Source organism: Lepisosteus platostomus, unplaced genomic scaffold, assembly GCF_059453375.1.
Source record: "Lepisosteus platostomus isolate fLepPlt1 unplaced genomic scaffold, fLepPlt1.hap1 Scaffold_42_H1, whole genome shotgun sequence".
Lineage (NCBI taxonomy): Eukaryota > Metazoa > Chordata > Actinopteri > Semionotiformes > Lepisosteidae > Lepisosteus > Lepisosteus platostomus.
Window position 1 is genome coordinate 723,437 of NW_028291665.1, and position 16,697 is coordinate 740,133.

The 16,697-nt window shown below is 46.5% G+C and overlaps 4 non-coding genes across 4 annotated transcripts; 3 read left to right on the forward strand and 1 right to left on the reverse strand.

The window, feature by feature from the left end:
• Positions 1–3,162: 3,162 nt before the first annotated feature.
• trnas-gcu (transfer RNA serine (anticodon GCU)) lies at positions 3,163–3,244 on the reverse strand. Its single transcript has one exon. It is a non-coding gene; the product is annotated as a tRNA-Ser (tRNA).
• A 9,861-nt stretch (positions 3,245–13,105) lies between these two features.
• LOC148633982 (U5 spliceosomal RNA) lies at positions 13,106–13,222 on the forward strand. Its single transcript, XR_015933793.1, has one exon. It is a non-coding gene; the product is annotated as a U5 spliceosomal RNA (small nuclear RNA).
• A 1,690-nt stretch (positions 13,223–14,912) lies between these two features.
• trnas-gcu (transfer RNA serine (anticodon GCU)) lies at positions 14,913–14,994 on the forward strand. Its single transcript has one exon. It is a non-coding gene; the product is annotated as a tRNA-Ser (tRNA).
• A 1,364-nt stretch (positions 14,995–16,358) lies between these two features.
• On the forward strand, positions 16,359–16,440 carry trnas-cga (transfer RNA serine (anticodon CGA)). The gene has a single exon. It is a non-coding gene; the product is annotated as a tRNA-Ser (tRNA).
• The last annotated feature ends 257 nt before the right edge of the window (positions 16,441–16,697 follow it).

Sequence of the window (16,697 nt, forward strand, 5' to 3'; positions counted from 1 at the left end):
TCAGTTGGTTCGAGCGTGGTGCTAATAACGCCTAATCGTACGGGCCAGGTCCTTTTCTCCTTTCTTACCAAAGCTGTTAGGTTCCTTTCCGTGGTGAGATGGGTTGTCATGCAACACTGCCACATAGTGCCGACAGACAAGAGTGTTGCGGGAGAAGAGAAAAGTGTTTGAAGATTTAAGAGTGTCTTAGGTGGAGCCAAAATCAAGTGTCACAAATGAAAGTGGTTGGATTTCCAATGTTTAATATGGTAAAAATAAGCGGAAGTTATCTGCCGGTCCGGCACAGTCTGCCATGCTTTTGTCATATACTGTAAAGTGGTGTCGAACTGGAGCCTCACCATTTGCATATGTGAGGCTCCAGTTATACATCGAGTGTCACATTAAATGACAAAAATGAAGAGAGTTAAAGCAGCTGGAGAGGTTTTCTTACAACTTTTGAGCTGACACAGTTTTGGAAAATGTTTCCTTCACGCTGCACTGTACAATATAGGCAGCCAAGAGTTTCCAAAACAAAACAGAATTGACAGATAGGAGAAAATTCCCACTCGTCCTGAAGTTCCCAAAATCCAGCACTGAGCGTAAACAAAGTGTCTAAGTAGGGTGGGAATGCTAACACTAACCCTAGCTGGAGTTTGAGCAAACCAGCACTGAGAGTAAAAAGATGAGTCAAAGTAACGTCTAATCGGATTAGTTTCCTTAGAGCTGGTTCAGAGTTTGCTCAAGAGTTTACCTTTCACAGATGCGCAAAGAAGAATGTTGGGGGTGCACGCTTCAAGGCACCTTACAGCTGTAGAGACTGATTCGAGACGATTCATGGCGTGTGCTCGTTCCCATATACCGTACGCCCCGGGGTGCAGTGCTAGGATGACGTACAATACCGCTTGGGCACGTAACGGCGTTATATGCAAGTGCGGACGTGAGGGTTTTCATTTGTTCGTTTTGTTTTGCTCTGCTTTGCTTTGTTTTGCTTTCCATCGCGTTGGTAAGAGCGTAAATAAAAAGGCGATTCCTGCGTCTACCACTAAGGTAAGAGCTATTTCAAGTGCGGCGTGGTGCGGCTTTTCAAATGCTCAACAGGATGACTTCGCATGCACGCGTGTGTGCAACCATGTCTGCTTACGTGCAAACGGGCGTGGTTTCATGTATGCAAAAAACTTTCCTGGGCTCTTCTGAAGCACATAAAATTATTTGGAGATATACATTTGTCTTGTTTTCCTCTTAGGCTCTAGAATTGATAACTTTTTTTTCATTTTTGGCATTTTTCATAATTTTCTAGAAAGTGGTTGCAAGCCCGATATCATGCAAAGAAACTTCAGGATTCGGGGATCAGTCAATGGATTTTCTTCAAAGTTGGATTTTTGCACTCTGTTGACCAAGAGATGTTGTTCTATAATGTTTTTTTTTTCAAATTTAAAAATATCATTTTTTCATGGAGCTTTGAAGGGGATGGATTCACCCTCCTTTAGCCAGGACAGAGCTCCAGGAGCCTGCGTAGGATTCTAGCTTTCTCCCCTTGCAGGCACCTGGCACAGAAGACAATATTTTTTTCCTTAAAATCTTTTTTTTTGTGTTCCTTGTTGTTCCAAACTTAATTTTAATCACTTTTAATTAGAGATTTTATTAAAAATAGTGCAATAAATGACTAATTTCACAAAAATTAATGTAATATAAAACGGATGTTTTCAACTTTATTGTAGTGTTTTAGAAACTAATATGTCTTCAAAAATGGTTGTTTTTCACTCCTATGAATGAAAACTGTTGTTATATGATGTTTTTTTTTTCAAATTTTAAATGATCATTTTTTCATGGAGCTTTGAAGGGGATGGATTCACCCTCCTTTAGCCAGGACAGAGCTCCAGGAGCCTGGGTAGGATTCTAGCTTTCTCCCCTTGCAGGCACCTGGCACAGAAGACATCATTTTTTTCCTTAAAATCTTTTTTTTTGTGTTCCTTGTTGCTCCAAACTTAATTCTATTCACTTTTAATTAGAGATTATATTAAAAATAGTGCAATAAATGACTAATTTCACTAAAAATACTAAAAGTAATATAAAACGGATGTTTTTAACTTTATTGTAGTGTTTTAGAAACTAATATGTCTTCAAAAATGGTTATTTTTCACTCCTAGGAATGAAAGCTGTTGTTATATGATGTTTATTTTCAAATTTTGAAAAAGCAAAGGATTCTAGCTTTCTCCCCTTGCAGGCATCGGACACAGAGAACCTCATGGTTTTCCTAAAAATCATTTTTTATGTTCCCTGGTGTTCCAAACTTAGTTTTAATCAATTTTAATTTGTTATGTTACAAACAGGGTAATAAAGTCTTAATTGGACTATAACTAATGTCATATTGTCTGCTACAAAACTGATATTTTCAGCTCTATTGTAGAGATTCTAGAATCAACTAATAAAGAATTGAAATAAAAAAAGGGCATAAGAAGACATTACCAACAACGACCACATGATGGAGATATTGTCTAGACATTACCAACAACGACCACAAGATGGAGATATTGTCTAGACATTACCAACAACGACCACAAGATGGAGATATTTTCCAAAGAGGCAAGAGGGGCAAAGCTGCGATAAGGTAAAATCATTTTTTGAAAGAGATTGTTGTCAGAATGCACATCCGTATCCCAAACAGAATCTCTAGTAAAATATGATCATTTGTGAAACAGGCAAATGAGTGTCAGCTACAATATGATTGCTACATATCTGCATTTGTTGGTATTTAAGGAGTAAGAGTGCAGGTTTAAACCTGCGATCCAGTGTGTTGAAGAATTTCACAACACTACCTCTAGCACATATGGAAATAAATCCTCATAATGATTATTGCCCTGGGCATGTACCAAAAAAGCAGTGAGCATATATATATATATCACTGGGTTGAAGCTAGAAACACAGAATAACTGCAAACACATCCTAAATACAGTGTTCCAGCACCTTTGACCTCATCCAGAACGTATCATTTCTTGAAAGGGATTGCTGTCCGAATGCACATCTGAATCCCAAACAGAATCTCTAGTAAAATACGATCATTTGTGAAACAGGCAAATGACTGTCTCAGGGGCCCATTTCTCATTGTCAGACACATGTATGCAATGCTTTCACTGTGCATTGAGCAATAGGGATCAAAAACAGAATGGAAACAGACATGGAAACCAACGAGGATGGGATTTGAACCCATGCGTGCAAAGCACAATGGATTAGCAATCCATCGCCTTAACCACTCGGCCACCTCGTTAACAAAACTGGGCTGTCCCAACTGGGTTGGCGCGCTCCAGATGATCTTTTTCTTTTTTTTCCCTCGTACTCGAGGGTCATTTTCCTGTTCCACATGCGATTTCAACATTTTCCTTGGGAGATGTCAAGCCAGCAAGCCACTGCTGTGGTTCAGTGGCCAGCGTGGAGTTCAGTGGCCCTGTTGTACACAGAAAGCACATTGAGCTCCTTGGACATGAAAAGTTCCAGATAAAAGCCATTTGTCATCCTTTCTCTTGGTGTCGATGTTGCTATTGTATGTAAAGGTGGCAACTTGCTCAGCGAGCAGGCGGAGCACACACCGAATGCAGATGTGTCTGAGTGGTGTGTCCAAGTGGCTGCAAAAGGACAGCACTCCCGGGGCGCTGTGGCTTAGTTGGTTAAAGCGCCTGTCTAGTAAACAGGAGGCCCTGGGTCTGAATCCCAGTGGATAACCGCCTACGGCTAGACTTAATTAAATGCAAGTATTCATTTCCTGTCTTTAACACGACTTGTTTTTCTTAAAATGGATGCAACTTGCAAAACATGAAATACAAACCTTGCTAATCAGCGCTAGCAGCTGGCAAAAAAAAAGAAGTCAGCAATGTTTTTTTTCTTTAACCTTAACCCTGCTAATGGAGAAGAGTTAAACGACCGAGTCTATGCAGCTTAAACGGTGCGTACGTCGGGTTCTTAGCTGAAAGGGTGGTAAATCACGCTCACCCCAGTCCTTAATCTTTTAAAGAGGATACAAAATTGAACCTAGTCGCCACATCACATACATCCTGTTCAATGATAAAAAGGTAACATCTATCCTCGCTCCAGAGTAAATCTCACGTTGAGGGCATATTTTTTTTCACTTTACCGTGAATCGGGCTCGGCTGCACAGAGGAGAGAGCAGAGCAATGAGGTCACGGGGACAGGGGAGTCACACGCTGGCGGTTTGAATACGCGGAAGATCACTGAGGGATCCACAGTATATGGACCCTCCGTGCGCAATCAGTCCGCACTCCGGACTCTGAAACCTGCCATCCGAGTTAAGATCTCGGCAGAACCTGAGGCGCAGTTCCTTCTTAAAACGTAATCTGGTGAGCATTTCTAGAATCGTACTTGTATAGATGCAGCCTTTAATGTGTTGCTAGGTTAAAATTGATGACTTCTTGTATTTCAGTAGGCAACTGCCCTCTTGATTTTGGATTTAATTTCTTTATTACAGTGGCGCTTTTATGAAGCCAAGGGACCAGGGAGCTGCCCCAGTACTGGGATGGCCAGTTCGAAATCATAGAAACTATTGTCAATTCCAGTCCCATGTCAGTGCGAGCAAGGATTTTGACATCTTGTTTTGCTATGTTCTGCACCAACAGGCAGGTGGCTCGGCCATTCCGTTCCAGTGTGGGGGTACAACAGACTGCTAGGTTCAGTCTGATAAACTGAGCTGATGGTTGGAAGAAAACCATCTCAGCGTCCATTCTCTGTCCCTTCTTTAGGACAAGGCGTACCGGAAACCCTGCTGTTGACGCAGGAACGATCAGGTCCGATTCGTTTACTACCTGGCAGGCCTGAGGAATCGTCTGACCTGACCGAATGTTCTCGGGGTCACCGCTTAGAGAGTGGGCATCTGGGTCCACCCGTTTCCACAGCACACTGTTTACTGTGTCCAGCTGGGCGCCCAGTCGAACCAATAGGTCTGCACCAATGCAGACCGAATGGGTCAGCTGAGGTGCTACCTGGAAGTAGTGAGCAAACTTCCTTTTTCCGATGGAGATGGAAGCTACACAGCTTCCTTTGCTCCAAATGGACCTATGAGGTGGGGGTGCCCACCACAGAACCTGTGACTGCGTCACCAGGGTCACCTGACAGCTTCGCGACAGGTCCTCGAACAGACCTTCACTGATTATGGACTTCTCAGAGCTGAGGCTAAGAATTACATCATCAACCTGCACTTCTGCCACCTGGACCCCCTCCCACCACCATGGGGTGGTAGTCCTGGACCCCCTGAGGTACCAGGGTGCACAGAAAGGACTCCCATTCATTACCGGACAGGGAGATCCACTCTTCTTCAGGGATGAAAAGGGGGTGTGCTTTACCTGGCGGGTCAAGCAGCTGCTCGGAGCACTGCTCCTGTAGTTGGGAGACCGTGGGAGTGCTGGCCTGGGCAGGACTTCCCTGTAGTTTTGGAAAGCAAGAAGAGACATTTATTCTCGTCCAGAGGAACCAGGAGGAACCTCCAACTCAGCTATAGTGTTCAGTGGGCACTGTGTGATCACAGCATAACCACTGAATCCCCCTTTTTGCTGTGCAACAGGCTTAGGGTTTTTGACCTGAGCCCACAATTTTCCACGCTGGCAGTCCACCAGAGGCTCCAGCCTGTCAAGCAGGTCTTGGCCAATGAGTAGTGGCTCTCTTTTTAACCTAGAGATGTAAACAGGATGCACCATGTTCATTGGCCCGAACCTAAGTGCCACCCACACTCGGTGTGTGATCCTGGCATGATCCTGGGTATAGCTGGAAATATCTATCTTACACGGTTCTACCTTAAGTCTGATGCCTTTTCCTTTCGCTACTCGTTTGAGCTCGCTGAGTAGATCGGCTGACATCAAACTAATTTCAGCCCCAGTGTCAATCAGTGCTTCTCTATCTAAGACGTTTTCAAGAAAAACCTTGATATAAATACGCCTTGCTTTGCCTTTCTGGCTGAGATTCCCTAAGAATTGTTGGAAGCCTGCCTTTTCTTTGACTTCAGGGGCGGGGTCAGCGCCCAACTCAGAGTCACAGCCTTCTTCCAGGCAGGAACCCTCCCACCCAATCAGATAGACTGAGGGAGGGGCTTGGGACGGATCCCCGCCTCCTCCAGTGAGAAGGGGCGTGGTCCCCCTAAGCTCATTCACACTTCTGGCATTCGGTGCAGAAGGTTTACCCTGTCCTGATCTCTCAGGCAGGGCTTGTTCAAGCCTGGCCAGGCGGGCTGCAGTCGACTCCCTTCGTCCAGTCTTATGATAGACTCTGCCTGAGCCCTTGCCTTCCCCGTAGCGCTCACGGCGGCTCTGACGCTTAGTGCGGTCCTGCCTGCCTATTTTGTGCCGGGGCTTAGCGAGCTCAGGAACCTCAGCTGCCTCGAGCTGAGGCGAGTCGTCAACCCTGCTGGCTTTAGTGGCGAACACGGCCGTTTTAGCAGGTTTTCGCTCTGAGGAAGCAGAGACTTCAGCTCCCCAGGCTTTTTGAGCCAACCTTCTAATGTCAGCCATTTTCATCGCTGTGTGTGCATCACAATCATTTTCCTGACTGAGGGATGCAGATTAGCAATGAATAAACCTTTGAAATTCACGTTCTCTTCGCAACCCTCTTCATTCCGCCCTGCAAAATAAGTGCGCCTAAGCCTCTGATAATAGTCGCGAGGGGCTTCAGCTTTTTCGTGCTTAATATGGTGCACAGCAGCCACGGCAGCTATGGGATCGATAAAAGCCGAAAATTCTCCGATCATTGCCTGACACAGCTCCTCAAAGCTATTACAGACTTCCGGTCCTTGTCTAGACATCCACTCGTGGATCGCTCGGCTGGTAGTTTTCCTTACTTACATAGCCTTTTCCTGTTCGGACGCTTCGGGCATAAACTGCAAAGTATATCTCAGCTCATCGATGTAGGTCTCCACATTATTCCCTGACACTGACGGGTCAAACCTTTCTACATCTTTGGCTAACTGCCTCAGGGAGTGGAGGTTAATTTTTACGGTTTCTCCGCGGGCAGGGAGACGGCCGTGATCAGGAGCAGGGGGTCTATGCCTGAACTGACTCGCCCTTGCGTTTCGCGCAGGACTCGGCGATCTCCCCCATGCCGATCCGACCACAGACCCTGGCCGGGAGAAACCTCCTCCCGGCGCGCTGGGTGAGCGCTCCGGGCTGCTAGGTGGGCTGGCATGCAAGTGGGATCTAGTCTATTTTGCTTCCAGTACGGCAGCATCTGACTCCTTTTGCCTTTCCTGGCTGAGCTCATTTAAACTCTCAATTTCTTTTTCTTTTTCTTTCGAGCTCCCTTCCAGGTCTCTCCTAGCTACCTCAGCCGCAGTTTCTCTAGCAGACAAGTCATCTAATTTACCTAAAACTTCCCTGAGTCAGTCTTCACTTTCCTCATTTTTCACTCTCTTTTCTCTGATTATATCCAACAACTCGACTCGCTCCACCTTATATCTTTCTAGCGTTCCCTGAAGCTTTTGAAACTTTGTCAGCTCGGACAAAGACAGTTCCAGCTGTTTAGCTAGATTTAAGGTGAAACTCGATAGGACCAGAACTGCGTTCACAGACACTCCTGTGTTAAGCTGGTTCGCTACCTTAGCTACTAAATCTACTTGCAGCTTCTCAATATCATCAAAGTTCAACTTTTCGATACCACTCCAGTAACCAGGATTGTCGTCGCTAGAAATAGTACTTATAAGCGACTCCACTTCAGACATTTTAGCAGCCATTGTCATTACGTCAGAAAAACTTTAAGAGTATTACTTTTTTTTTTCTTTTTCCAAAATACAGTATGGAATCTAGACACCCGAGCAGATGGATTTCCAATCAGCACACGTTACACTAAACGCTAGAAAACAGGGGGATTTCTTTACGCAGTTATCAGCACACCCGGTATTCGCGTATAGAAGCCGCGGTGCTGTGCTGAACTTCAGTTATTCTGTGCGACTGATTCTCATTTCATTCTAAACTCACCCACCCAGGGACGCCATTAAATGTAATGGTTTGATGGGTTTACTGAGACAATTATTAATTGTAGCAGTAATCACAAGGTTGTTCGTTGGGGCTTTTAGAAAATCAATCGTCAGAACAACTAACAACGCACACACAGGGGTTCAATACACTAGATACATTTATTAATATAAATTGTGCACCAAACATATACTAGTCTGCCTGGATACGAGTGGCAGACCTTACTGTGAGGGTTATCAATATACAAGGTATATAATCCCGAAGAGATGCAAACACAAAGAGATACACAACAGAGAATATATGTCAATATATATCGTTCGGTTACCAAATCGCTAATCAGTGTTATTACCCACTGTTACTCCAAACTCGGAAGTAAATACATTACTCATGAATTAAATTGATAACAACTTGTGTTGAGGTACAATTAAATTCTCGAGACGCAATGTAGAACATGGGGTTTACTTATCCACTGTGTATGGATTTGGAATTTCCCGGCACGAACACCAAACCAGCTGACAGGCTCTGTTGCAGCCTCTGTTCCAGCGGTTGTCCAATGGGCGTTGTCCCGGCGTCCTCTGGCTACCGGCCAACCAGTCAAGGTGCAGCTCGGAGTAGGACGGGCGGAGGAATCTGACTGCGGCGCGCAGGGCAGTCGTTGCTCCGAGGGGATCTACCAGCAGTCCGGCTGGCTGGTAGAAAGTCTCTATGCACAGAGTGTGACCGCGAGTCCTCACAAGTCACTCTTGTGCCTGGGAAGAAGCTGGTTCGTTCCCGGTCCAGCACTGCTTCTGAATAAGCTATTCAGGTTGTCGACGAGGGTCCAACTGTAGGGTCCAACTGTCCAACACAAACACAATCTGTGGCGTTTAGCGTGACAGTCTTGCAGGCATCGTGCTGTCTCACTGCAATACTATACCGCTGGAGGAAACAGTCCATCTGGCCATGAAACTCATTTGAACGTCTAGCTACAGCAACTAACAATATCATGATTTATTCAGGATGTGTGGAATCACCACGTCCGTGCGCACACGTCCTTTCGATGCCAGTCCAACAAGTGCTCCGCATTAGCTGCGTCGGGGCTCCGGGGTGTCGCACCTCACCTCACCTCACCTCACCTCGCACTGCCCCCTCCTTGAATGTCTGCCGCTGGGCATGCCCCACTCTCCTCCGCCTTATCTTATCGCGTGTGAGCACCGACAATGGCCACAATGCCGGGGAATGGCACCTGTAAATTAATTCTCTTCTCTTGCAGCCTGAGATCATGTCCTTCTTTTGGCTCCCTCCAGTTCTGATAAAAAATCTCACTCTTAGATTTGTTAATTTTTGCGGATGAAGCCAAAGAGAAACGATCACAGCACTGCAGAGCTCTGCTAATTGAGGCATTGTCAGAGAGGAGCAGGGTCATCCATGTATAGAGATGTCTTTACCTCTCCTCCCCCACTTCCAGGCACTGGTATCCCATTAATGGCCTGATCCTGGCGCAAGGCACAGGCTAAGGGCTCCATAGCCAAAACGAATAACAAGGGGGATAATGGGCAGGCCTGCCTCACCTCTGAACAGACTTCAAAGGGGTGTGATCTATTGCCATTAACCATTACTCTGCTGTTGCTACCTGTGTACAGCAGGTTAATCCACTTTCTCATGATGGGGCAAAAATTCATGTGCTCAAGTACCAATGTTAAGTACTGCCGGTTTAGGCGGTCAAAGGCCTTTTCTAGGTCTACACCTAAAATGCACAGAGGGAGGGAGCGATCCTCTGAGTACAGACAGACATCCCTCAACAAGGCCAGGTTGTCGCTCATCAGGCGTCCTGCTATCCCACAAGTCTGTTCTTTCCCTACCAGTGAGGCCACTACATTTTGTAGGCGCAGGAAAAGGGCTTTGGACAGGATCTTAGTGTCCACGCCTAACAGGCTGAGGGGTCTCCAGTTCTTTATGTCATTCTTTGCTCCTTTCTTAAACAAGAGAGAGATAGTGCCTTCTCTTAAGGAGTCAGGCAGCAATTCTGTCTTATAGCTTCGCTCGAATAGGAGCAGTAGCGGATCCTGAAGCAGATCCCAAAAGGTGCAATAAAATTCTTTAGGGAGCCCGTCAGCACCCGGAGTTTTCCTCTTCTGTAAGCTCTCCATAGCCTGTCTCAGCTCTTCTATTGTCAAATCCCTCTCAAGTACTTCCCTATCTTCTTCACTCAAAACGTTTTCTAGCTTTGAGGTAAAAAAATGAATTTCTTCATCCTTTACCTCTGTAGAGCTGTACAGTCTTGAGTAGAAGGCCTTGGTGCAGGAGAGGATAGCACTCGGCTCTGTTCTCTCTCGTCCCTCCTCATCAACTACACTTTCCATGACAGACTTGGAGCCTACCACTTTCCTGAAAAAGAAGCGAGTACACTTCTCATTTTCTTCCAAGAACTGCACTCTGCTTCTTAACAGCACTCCTCGACTACTTTCTTCGGCTATGCTCCGGATGTCCTTTTTTAAAAGGGTGATATCCTCGAGCACAGCGAAGCCACTGTGCAGCATCGTGTAGAGACGCTGCAGCTGCCTCTGTTTCCTGGCTAGCACTCCTCTCCGTCTGGCAGCAGCCTTCCTTCCCTCAGCCATGAAAAAGGCCTTTGTCCTCATCTTCACCTCCTCCCACCACTCTCCTACTGACCCGTACAGACACTGCAAGGACAGCCACTGTGATAGTTTCTCCTTGTAGCGGGATACTACCCCCTCGTTCTCTAGCAGCTTAGTGTTGAGTTTCCATAGGCCTGGGCCAAAGACAGTCCCGCCCTTGAGTTCCACTCTACACCCTAAAGCCTGATGATCTGAGAAGAAGACAGGCTGAAGAGTGACCCCAACAACTTTCACTCTCTCTGAGACAAAGCAATAGTCAATTCTGGAGCTGCTATTCCTCCCTGACCATTTATATCCTGCTGTTGTGGGATATATACATCTATATGTGTCTGAGAGTTTAAAGTCTTGAACTAAGTTTTGCAGGGCCAGTGAGCTGGAATCCAATTTTATCGGAGAGCTAGACTGCCTGTCTGTGTGCTCTAAGATACAATTAAAATCCCCTCCCACTATCACGTCTGTGCTACTTAACAATAGGGGAGAGAGTGCCTTGAGTAGCTCCACCCTTCCTCCCACGTCAGTAGGACAATACACATTGATTAGCCGCAGGTTAACGGTCCCCCATTCCACATCCACACACAGCAACCTGCCATCTATGACCCTCTGAATACTTTTCAATTTGAAAGCCCATCCTTTGAAAAGAATGGCCACGCCAGAGGCTCTGTTGTTATTGTCCCCTGACCAAACAGAAGGCCCTTTATCCCACCTATCTTCAAAGCTTTTATACCTCTCTTGATAGGCTAAAGCACACTCCTGCAACATCAACACATCTCCCTCTCTCTGCTGGAGGTAATCAAAGACACACTGGCATTTAACTCTGTCATTGATACCTCTGGTGTTAAGAGAAATTATGTTTAGAGCCATATTACATAAGAAAGTGGAACCAGTCTTTACAAAACACATTTCTCTTCGGTCTCACCTGTTACCTTCTCTTTTTCTTTTTCTTCTTACCAATTTCCTGCCAGCCATCCTCTGAATGAGCCTTCATCAGGGTGGCAGCAGTAAAAGCGTTCACGGAGTCCATTTCAAGGAAGGGGGTAGAAGGAGGGGTGGAGGGGTTCCAGCTGTCCCTATCGCCATGCTCTCCTTCCTCCTCGCTCGGGGAGAAAACAGAGTCATTTTTCCTTTTCCTCAAGTCCAGCTCCTGGTAGCACTGAGGGGAAAGGGGTGCAGCCGATGCACCAGTCTCCTCTTCCCCCTCACCCACCAGCTGTTGCAGATCCTCCGTGACGGACTGGATGGAGGAGAGGAGGGCATCTGTAGCACTTGCAGAGTCTGAGAAAAGCAGCTCCGCTGAATCCTGGGTATCGTCGCTGGACCCGCTCCACCGGTGGGGGCCCCACAATGGCCCTCGTTCTGAGGAGCAGGAGTGGGGGAGGGGTCCTCGCTGTTCTCTGGGGTTTTCAAACCCTCGTGCTTGTCTGGTGCAGTCTGCGGTTGTGGGAGCGTAGTGGATTTCTCTTCCACCGGCCCCGGAGCCACAGCAGGACTGATCCTGGCTGGAGGCTGAGACTCTTTGTTCAACAAGGGTTCTTTGTTTGACTTGTTGTTTGCTTTGGCTTTTCGGGCCGGTTTGGCTGAAACAAGCACTGCCTCATCCTTTCTCATTTTGAGTTTATTGGCGTAGGCGTGAGGGCAGTTCTTAAAAACGTGTCCTTCCGAGCCACATAAATTGCACTTTGGCAGCATTGAACAGTCAGAGGCTAAATGTCCCTGTTTGCCAGAGGTCTTGCAGCATTTCACAGTGCAGGACGATGCCAGGTGTCCCACAGCACCACAGCGCCGACGCACCTTTGGTTGTCCCACATAAAAAACATAGCCATTGCAGGCGCCCAGCCGGATTGTAGAGGGCAGGTGCCTTAAGCCTCCATTTACATTGTCCGGTAGCAAGCGAACCTCGAATTTCCTTGCTCCTGTTTTTATACCGTCAACATCTCTAACCTCAGTTCCATGGTGGACTGTGCAGTACTGCTTAAGCCAGGTGTGAATGTCCTCCGTCTTTGCCATTTCCGAGAACATAACAACATGCACCGTTTTCCTCTCTCTCTGTGTCAGAGGCTGCAAGTTGATCTTCTCAAGGGCAGGAACTTTCCCTCTTTTTGCCTCAAACACATCCACACATTGTTCAAACAGAGAATAGGTAGCAAAAACAACCTCAAATGCTTTCTGACCTGGGAGAGCGAAGATGAAATCCAAGTGCCGAGGTTCAAAGCCAAGTTCCTTCTGTAACACTTTTCTGCCTAACTGCATACGATCCATGAAGAGGTCATCCAAAAGCTCAAAACGTACAGCATTCTTGCGGGATCCAAAGGTTGCCATCTCAAACTGCAAAACAAACACTGCTTCCAGAAAACAAGAAAACAATCCAACTACACCAACTACAGGCTGATCAAGGTATCTCCCCTGCCAGGTAAGCCGAGAGCCGCAGGCGATGAGCCCGGAGCTGAACGGGCCCCACTGGCTCGTTTGTAAGGCCAGGTGCATTGCCAACCACGACCGGCAGGGCAGAGGGCTTGAAGGCGGCCTGGGCTCCTGCAGCTGTCCAGCCACGCACTCTGGTTTCTCTTCATCTCGTACAAATCTTTTGCCTTTTACTAAAGATTTCCATGGAGAGGAGCATGAATGAGTTCCATACAATTTTTGTGCTTCCCTGCCTTCGGGTGGGGCGCAGCTGGGCTGGTCAAAGAGAGAAAACAAAACCGCTCACAATCGCTCTTACAATGCAGTAAGTAGCACAGGCTACTTAGGGAGTAGGCTGATGTGTTTAAAAACAACCAGCGCCAGGCAGGAGTCGAACCTCCAAACTCCTAATCCATAGTCAGACACATTATCCATTGCACCACTGACCCTGGTGTGACATTGCAGGACTGTAACCCAGTGAGCTTAGCACTGCAACTAGTAAAATATTACCCCCGGTCCATTCTTTTCCAAAAGTGAGAAACACCTGTTTTCTACATTTTGTCTGTTTTAAAATCATATCTCTTTAAACCAAACCAAGAGTTTGTCTTTTGCACTGATATTCTGATTCATTTCGATTTCAAAGAAAAAAAAACATTACCTTCCAAAGCATCATAAAATTGTCCCTTCCTCCAGACTCTACTTCTCTCTTGTAGAAGTACAGCAGACCTTTCCAGGTGAGCAGATCACAGAGTCCGAAATGAGCTTCCTCCATCAAGCAAAGTACCTGAACATGACTCTGTCATCATAAAAGCGCCCCTGTAATAAAGAAATTAAATCCGAAATCAAGAGGGCAGTTGCCTACTGAAGTTCAAGAAGTCATAAATTTTAACCTAGCAACACATTAAAGGCTGCATCTATACAAGTACGATTCTAGAAATGCTCACCAGATTACGTTTTAAGAAAGAACTGCGCCTCAGGTTCCGCCGAGATCTTAACTCGGATGGCAGGATTCAGAGTCTGGAGTGTGGAATGATGGCGCACGGAGGGTCCACATACTGTGGATCCCTCAGTGATCTTCCGCGTGTTCAAACCGCCAGCGTGTGACTCCCCTGTCCCCGTGACCTCATTGCTCTGCTCTCGCCTCTGTGCAGCTGTGCCCGACTCATGGTAAAGTGGAAAAAAATATGCCCTCAACGTGAGATTTACACTGGAGTGAGGATAGTTGTTACCTTCTTATCGTTGAAACGGATGTATGTGATATGGCGACTAGGTTCTTCTCCATTAGCAGGCTTAAGGTTAAAGAAAAAAACATTGCTGACTTCTTTTTTTTTTGCCAGCCGCGAGCGCTGATTAGCGAGGTTTGTATTTCATATTTTGCAAGTTGCATCCATTTTAAGAAAAACAAGTCGTTCAAGACAGGAAATGAATACTTGCATTTAATTAAGTCTAGACGTATGCGGTTGTCCATAATGACCAGTTCTGTTAGAGAACACAGAACAAAAAAAGGCACCACTGGGATTCAGACCCAGGATCTCTTGTTTACTAAACAGGCGCTTTAACCAACTAAGCCACGGCGCCCTGGGAGTGCTGTCTTTTTGCAGCCACTTGGACACACCACTCAGACACATCTGCATTCGGTGTGTGCTCCGCCTGCTCGCTGAGCAAGTTGCCACCTTTACATACAATAGCAACATCGACACCAAGAGAAAGGATGACAAATGGCTTTTATCTGGAACTTTTCATGTCCAAGGAGCTCAATGTGCTTTCTGTGTACAACAGGGCCACTGAACTCCACACTGGCCACTGAACCACAGTAGTGGCTTGCTGGCTTGACATCTCCCAAGGAAAATGTTGAAATCGCATGTGGAACAGGAAAATGACCCTCGAGTATGAGGGAAAAAAAAGAAAAAGATCAACTGGAGTGCGCCAACCCATGTCAGGACAGCCCAGTTTTGTTGACGAGGTGGCCGAGTGGTTAAGGCGATGGACTGCTAATCCATTGTGCTCTGCACACATGGGGTCGAGTCCCATCCTTGTCGCTCTCCTTGTCTGACACTTGTGCCCGTTCGGTGTTGGCCCTCCTGTTCTTTGCTCCGGTACTAGAGCCGTACATTTTCTAGCGGTGGCTGAACATGGTATAGTAGCCTAACGTCGGTATCGAGCAGTGACAGTAACAGTATTTACATGCCCGTGCTGCCAAGTGGCTCTGGGTTGATACCGCGTTTTCACTTACTTGCAACGCAAACGGAGAAAGCGATTTTTGACAGTCTCTCGAGAGACTGCACTAGGTGTTTAGGGATAGACTTTGTCAGTTCCCCCTGGGATGATGGCCTCTCAAATAGTTTGTGTTTCCTCTAGACGTTTATACAGTAGAAGCCTGCTTCGTGGCTTAAATCCAAGCTAATGTAACGAGTTAGAGGTCTGATGCAGAACTGCGAATTCAATGAACGGGAACAGTACAGTACATTGCACTGTATGTGTGAGGAAAGCTGCCCCCTTCTGTCCTTGTCGACCGAACAGAGGACTGTAAAGGATACCGCCAAGAAACTTTAGGATGCTGGTTGGAATACAGCTCCAAAGAAGCCCCTTTGGGTGTTATGTCATCAAAAAGTAAGAACAGCGACTCTCCCTTTGATCAAATGCGCAACAGAGCTGTTTTCCGTGGAGCAGGTTTCAGACCCGTAGACCTGTTTTATTTGTAGGGCAGGGCGCATTCCCAAATGCGAATCTCCTGTTTTAGAAATGCTTTGGGCGGCGTGAAGTGAAAATAAGAAATGGACTCCAGATGCACATGGAAGCAATCAAGTGTTTCATCCGAGCTGTTTCAAAGACTGCTCAAGAGCTTTCCTTTCACAGAGGCACAACGATTAATGATGGGGGTGCACCCTTCAATGCGCCTTACGACTCTAGGGAGTGATTGAGACGATTCGTAGCGTGTGCTAATTTCCCTCTATTTCCCGTGTTGCAGTGGTAGGATGACGTAAATTCCTGCTTCGACACGTAATGGCATTATAATCAAGTGCAAGAGCTGAGGGCTTTAGTTTTGTTTCGTTTTCCATGGCGTTTGTAAGCACGCAAATCAAAGGCAATTCCTGTGTCTAACAGGAATGTAAATGCTTTTGAAAGTGCAGTGTGGTGCAGCTTGTAAAATCCTTATCCACATTTGTGGTTTGTTGTTGTTTTTTTTGTCTGCCAAAACTGCATTTTGACATCCGGACGGGGAGACTTTATCATTTGAACGTGAAGCCAGCCTTAAACCCTCTGAGGCGTGTCTGTCTGCCGGCACGTATTTTGTCAAAGGTATTTATTTTTTTTTAACGGAGAGCGACTTTGAAAAGGTTTCCGCAGCCACGTCGCACTCCGTGTTAGATTAAAGGAGGAATGCGGCGATGGCGAACTCGCTGTAGTCGTGGCCGAGTGGTTAAGGCGATGGACTCGAAATCCGTTGGGGACTCCCCGCGCAGGTTTGAATCCTGCCGACTATGGCGTCTGCCGCACGTCTCCTTATGCCTGCGCGGCAAAGGCGAAGTGCCGCTTCTCCTTTCCTGGTACTATAAAAACGCTAAATCGCTTGGCCCCGCTGCCATGGAAATGAGTTCTTCAGATAACCACACATCTTGCGTTCGCACCTCTGGTGTTGTACTTATGCCTTTGAAAACCTAATGAATAAAACTGAAAGAACCGACACAATATATAGGTGCTCGTAAAGCACGCATTAAAGAACTGTTAACAGCAAGGGTTT